General features: G+C 61.0%; 1 protein-coding gene across 1 annotated transcript in view; it reads left to right on the forward strand.

Annotated features, from left to right (window-relative positions):
- Positions 1-5,632, forward strand: part of EBF4 (EBF family member 4) — a gene marked incomplete in the record, with an annotated part of 82,070 nt that overhangs the window by 22,993 nt on the left and 53,445 nt on the right.

The raw sequence follows: 5,632 nt of genomic DNA on the forward strand, positions 1-5,632 counted from the left end.
CCCCCCCCCCCCGGGGGTCCTGTCCCGCACCCCGTCCCCTGTGCCAGGCCGTGGGACACCCCCCCCCGACTGTCCCGGGGGCCTGTCCTGCGCCCCGTCCCTGTGCCAGGCCGTGGGACTCCCCCCAGACAGTCCTGGAGTCCTGTCCCCACGCCTCATCCCCTGCGCCAGGCTGTGGGACCCCCCCAGACTGTCCTGGGGTCCTGTCCCCGCGCCCCGTCCCCTGCGCCAGGCCGTGGGACCCCCACCCAGGCTGTCCTGGGGTCCTGTCCCGCGCCCCGTCCCCTATGCCAGGATGTGGAACCCCTCCCCCGATCATCCTGGGGTCCTGTCCCCACGCCCCGTCCCCTGTCCAGGCTGTGGAGCCCCCCCAGACTGTCCTGGCCCTGTGGGCTGGATCCCCGTCAGGTGGGGCTCAGTGCCTTGGCCCGCCCCCACCAGCTGAGCACCCCCAGCACTGCCAAGGGAGCTGGGCACAGGGCTGGGCCCTGAGAGACTGACGGGCACCTGGCTTGGCTGAGGTGGGGGTGGTGCCCAGAGCCCCGTCATCTCCCTTCCCCGCTGCCCTGGGGTGCCCTCGGCTGCATCTCCCTGGTCCCTGGGCTGTGTGTCTGTCTCCTCTCTGGGCTGGGCACCACGCTGCCTGGCTCCGTTCAGCCCCTCGTCTGCTCCTGCCTGCTGGCATCGTGGCTGGCCGGTGCAGAAAGGGTGACCGCAGGATGGGGAAATTGGGGTTCCAGCCTGGCTAGCGCCCTGCTCCATGCCGCGGTCCCCCCAGCTGTGCGCTGGGGGTGCTGATGCAGTCCTACACGCCTGGGGCTGTGCAGTGAAAGACGTTAAAGCTGGCGAATGGCCCTTGGGCAGGACAGACTGGACAGACAGCACGTCCGTTCTCACCCAGCACACGGCTGGCCTGTGGAACTCACTGCCACAGGAGAGCTCTGCAGGATTCCAGTGGATCGGGCATTGGCATCGATAAGGAGAACACCAGTTACATTGTGGGGGCGGGGCAAGGGAAGGGGATGTAACTCCCACTGCTGGGCATGAGCCACCCTCCCACCGCCGGGCCTGGGATGAAACCCCCCTGGGGCGGGGTTGTGGGTTGTGGGCCATTGTGGGTTTTCTTTGGGTGTCCGATGCTGGTGCTATCAGATAGGACACCGTACTGGACTAGCCAGACTCCGTGTGTGACTGCGCTCTGTTGGATGGAATCTGTGTCATAGGCCCTATACTGCCAATAGCAGCGATTCTCCATTAGCTGCAGTGGCAGGAGAAGCTGAGTTCTGTCCATGCTGTTGCTGTTCAGTGCCTCCAGCATGGGCATCGTGCCAGCTCTGGGGCTGAGTCCTTGGGGCCTGGCTTTGTGTCTCTGTTATTGCTATGTGCTGGGGACGGGGCTCCAGCGTGTGTGACGTGGGGAGGACATTCCCTGACAGCCAGTGCAGAGAGCAGAGGAGAGCTGGCCTGGGAGCACGAGCCAGATCTGTGCTCCCCCGTCCCGGTGTCCCCACTCCCCCGTGCACCGCGTCTCGTCCCCAGCGTGTTCTTTGTATGTGTCCCAGCGGGGCTGGGTCTGCGCACGCCCCGGCTCGGGGCCCGAAGCTGGTCCATAAATCAGGCAAACAAGGGAGCCTCTGTCCCCGCCACAAACTACTAGCATCAGCTGCCTCCGTGGTGGCTAACGGGCCGAATTCCCGGTCTCGTCGCTGCTGGTAGCAAATTAGGCCGTGCTTTGTAAATCGCCCTGGCCTCTCGCTGCCCCCACACAAGGCGATGGCTCCTGCCCGCGTCAGCGCTCGTGGGGGGCTGGCTGGCTGGTTGAGGGGCCCGTGGGCTAGGGATTGTGCTGGGACCCCAGGAATCAGAGGTGGCCAGGGGTGTTTGGGCCAGGTGAGTTTGCTCAGTTCATGCACTAGATCGGCTCCTGGTCGGGGAGGTCCCTCGGACCCTGCATTGGACGAGATGCCGGGGTAGAGCGAGGTCCCCCCGACCCTGCGCTGACTCAGTTCCCTGCCTGTGTTGTGTCTCCCTCCCAAGGGGGGTTTCCCCGGGGAGGTTTGGCTGATGAGGCCTCAGTCTCGTCGCCTGCTTGGAGCCCCTTCCGCAGGGACACAAGCTGCGTACTCGAAAGCAGATCCCCTCCTGACTGCCTCCCTCCCGCTCGCTGCTGCGCGACAGCCAGGCAGCCAGACGCGGCAGATGGTGGAAGTGACATTTGCCGTCAGCGCAGCACTTTCACTGCAAATAAAACAAATAAATAATACAAACAACATGGAGCTGCTTCCCTTCGCCAAACGGGGAATGTGTGTCAGCGCCGCTCCCGCTGCCCCGGGACGCGACAGCCGCACCGAACGTGCGACACACGCCGGGCACACGCCGTGCGGGGCTACGACACACGTGGACACAGACACACCAATCCAGACACCCCTGTGTCCCTACCCCATCCAGACATAGCCAGGCCCCGCCCATACAAACATCACACAAACACGCCATGCACACGCCCCGTATGGACACAGATACAGCTGGCACACAAACACACCAGGCCCACACAGATGCAGACATGCCTGGCACAGGCCATGTGCACACACAGCCTGTGCAGATCATACATGCACACGTGAACATGTGAACATGCCATGTGCCCAAGCTGTCCCTGTGCCGCTCAGCCATGCACATGCATGCTCACCACTCAGCTGCGCAGACACACGTGTGTCCATGCCATGAAGACGACGTGCCCACACACAACCATGCCATGCCCATGCAATGTGCCAAAAGCACCCCCACGGAGGTGCAGGCGCGCCATGCACCAGGACACACTCATGGAACACGCTATTAACACACAGGCATGCTGAGATGCACAGGCCAGGCCGTGGTTTTCTGCCAAGGGGTCAGTTGTAGTGGCAGGTTTTGCAAAGCAGAGATTTGACCACTAGGAACGTGGCTGAGGCCCCCGGACTCTTTGCGCGTTAACACCCCCCCCCCCCCCCCGCCCGCTGGAAGGGTTTGTAGCCGGCTCCGATTCCCTGAGACACCCACCACTCTGACTCCGACTTCTGAGACCTAGATGGTCTCTGGGCCTGAACCCCCCAGCTGCACTGAAGGGGGGTCCTTGGAATATTTAGTTTCTTTTGTATAACCCCAGCTGACCCCTGTCAAATGACTGAATGTGATCAAAGAGACTCAAATACGGAACCCCCGGAGGAGACAACAGTGCCCGGGCAGCCCTGGCCCGACCGCCCTGGGAATTACTGAGAGTCCCTCAGACTCGCCTGGTTTCAGTCCCACATAACTTTCTGAGAGTTGAACTTCCAGGCTGAAATTTCCCATGTTTGGATTCTGCCCAGGGGTGAATATTTCTGGAAAATTTGGGTACAAACAGTTTAGCTGGTTTTGAGTAAGAATAAAATGACCAAAAAACCCCACAGCAAACAAACCCAAAACACACGCACACTTTCCCCCTTGTCAGCAAACTCCTGCCACCTCCCACCTCCCCCCCTGGCCTAGGGCAAAAGTTAAAAATTGGCTCCCTGGGGAGGAGCGTCCGTGAATGTCTGGGTGAAAAGAGGTTTGGATTTACGGAATTAGGATCCATGCAATGATCTGTTACACAGCTGGTGATGCTCGTGCTAAAGGAGATTGTGTTGTGCATACATGCTTGGCTAGTTCAGCTGCTGTGGTGTGGGTGTGTAGTGACTGGGACAGGAACCCTGGGTCAGTGACTGTGTATCCTGGAAGACGAAATCTGCTTGGCTCCGAAGCGAGCCGTGGGAAAGCGATTGTTCCTGAGGACGTCCTAAGCTGCGTCGCTGTTCCGAGAGTGTCTAGCCAGTAGTGACGCGGTCTGAAGTGTTCCTTTTAAACAACCTAGGCAATTCCACCCAGACAAAAACTTTGTGAAGGGAATTTTAAGGATAAACAAGCCAAAGCGATGGGCTGGGTTCTTCCTGGACTAAAAGAACACCTTACTCTGAGCACCTCGGTTCGCCTGCTTGTGGAGTACGTTGCTACTGAGCATGGGGTGCTAGAAAGTTACCCGTGTTTCCTTACCCCTGCCTCTGCGCCCTTAGGTGTCTGCGTTACAGTGCAGTCGGTAAGCACACGCTCGCTTGCTGGCTGGCAGACAGTACAATAGAACCGCCTGCTGAGGGAGCTGCTGATAATCACGTGCAGCGTTTCCCCCGTCCTCTTCTCCTTCCTCGATTTCCCTTTTCGCCGTGGTCTGACCTGGCTTTTGCTTTGCGTTTTTCCCATGCGGCGGTTTCTCCGAGCCTGTATCTGCAGAGCCTGGCGTGACGCGGTTTCTTTTCAGGCAGTAGCAGGTTTTCCTGTGCGGTTCAGGGAGGAGAAGACTTGGCGGGGACGTGATAGGCAGCACGGCCCAGTGGGCAGGGCCGCAGGCTGGTGCCTGGAAGAGCTGGGCTCAGTTCCTGACTCTGCCGGCTGACACCCCTCCTATTGTTTCTGTGTCCTGTCGATGCCGATGGGGCACGGCTCAGGGCAGGGACGGTCTCCCTGCGTGTGCGGCGCTGCCTGGTGCTACTGTTCTGTAAAGACACTGACACGATCCTGGCGTGCAGAACGAGGGGTGAGCCGGGAGCGCTCGGAATACGAACGCCGTCAGTGGAGCCAAAAATCCGTAACTCTAAACTAGCCGCAGGGAAGTGCTCTTCTCCCCGGTGAGCCTGAGCTGGCACGGCTCTGCCCGGAGCGAGCGCTGAGGCCAAGAGCTCCGTCAGCAGCCCCGGGTTCTGCGTGTCCCTCGCCTCTGTTTGCCGAAGCTGGGAATGGGCGACAGGGGCTGGATCACTTGATGATTCCCTGTTCTGTTCATTCCCTCTGGGGCACCCGGCATTGCCCACTGTTGGAAGATAGGATACTGGGCTGGATGGGCCTTTGGTCTGACCCAGTACGGCCGTTCTTATGTTCTGTGAGCAGGTGGTTCTGTAATTGTCACCGGTGGCGTTTCTTCCGCTGACTCGTTGGTCACTGGCCTCTGGTGGAGGCAGGAGACTAGATGGGCCAGTGCTCTGCCCCCAGCCAGCCCAGGCTAGCAGGGTGGGGCTCTCTGCCCCCTCTAGTGGCAGAGAGGTTTGCCCAGCAGGGCTGGCCTGGCGCTCAGGTGGACTTGTAGATCCCTGCAAGCCGCTCACCCAGTCGTTACAGGTGATGGTCCATATGGGGAACTGACCTCTGAGGACCGTTCCCAGTCTATAAGAGGTCTCTGACCCTCCTGCTGGCTAACGCACCTGGTCCCTTGTGCATCTGCTCCCGGAGCTCCTGGGTTCGATTCCCCACAGCTGCCCCAGACGGGGTCACCATTGCATCCCCGCTTCCCCAGGTGCCGCGCGGGGGGCGAGGAGGCGGAGATCCCTGCAGGTAACAGCCGTGTGCTTTGCCTCCCGCTGAGGAGGGGGGACAGTTCCATCCCTGCAAGCTAGGGACGCGCTTTGGGAAGGGTAGAGGGGCCCACCCCCCACCAGAGTCCAGGGTGTCTTCGCAGCACCCTGACTCTCCGGTTCTGCAGCTCTGCGGTAGCCAGGGAATGTGTGCTGGGACCCGGGATGTGGGCACGGGAACTAGGGGTGCGGGGGGCTCTGCTCCCGGCCCCGCGTCTGGGGTCCCAGCTGTGGCCCCA

The sequence above is a fragment of the Trachemys scripta genome, chromosome 5 (assembly GCF_013100865.1).
Source record: "Trachemys scripta elegans isolate TJP31775 chromosome 5, CAS_Tse_1.0, whole genome shotgun sequence".
NCBI classification, from domain to species: Eukaryota; Metazoa; Chordata; order Testudines; family Emydidae; genus Trachemys; species Trachemys scripta.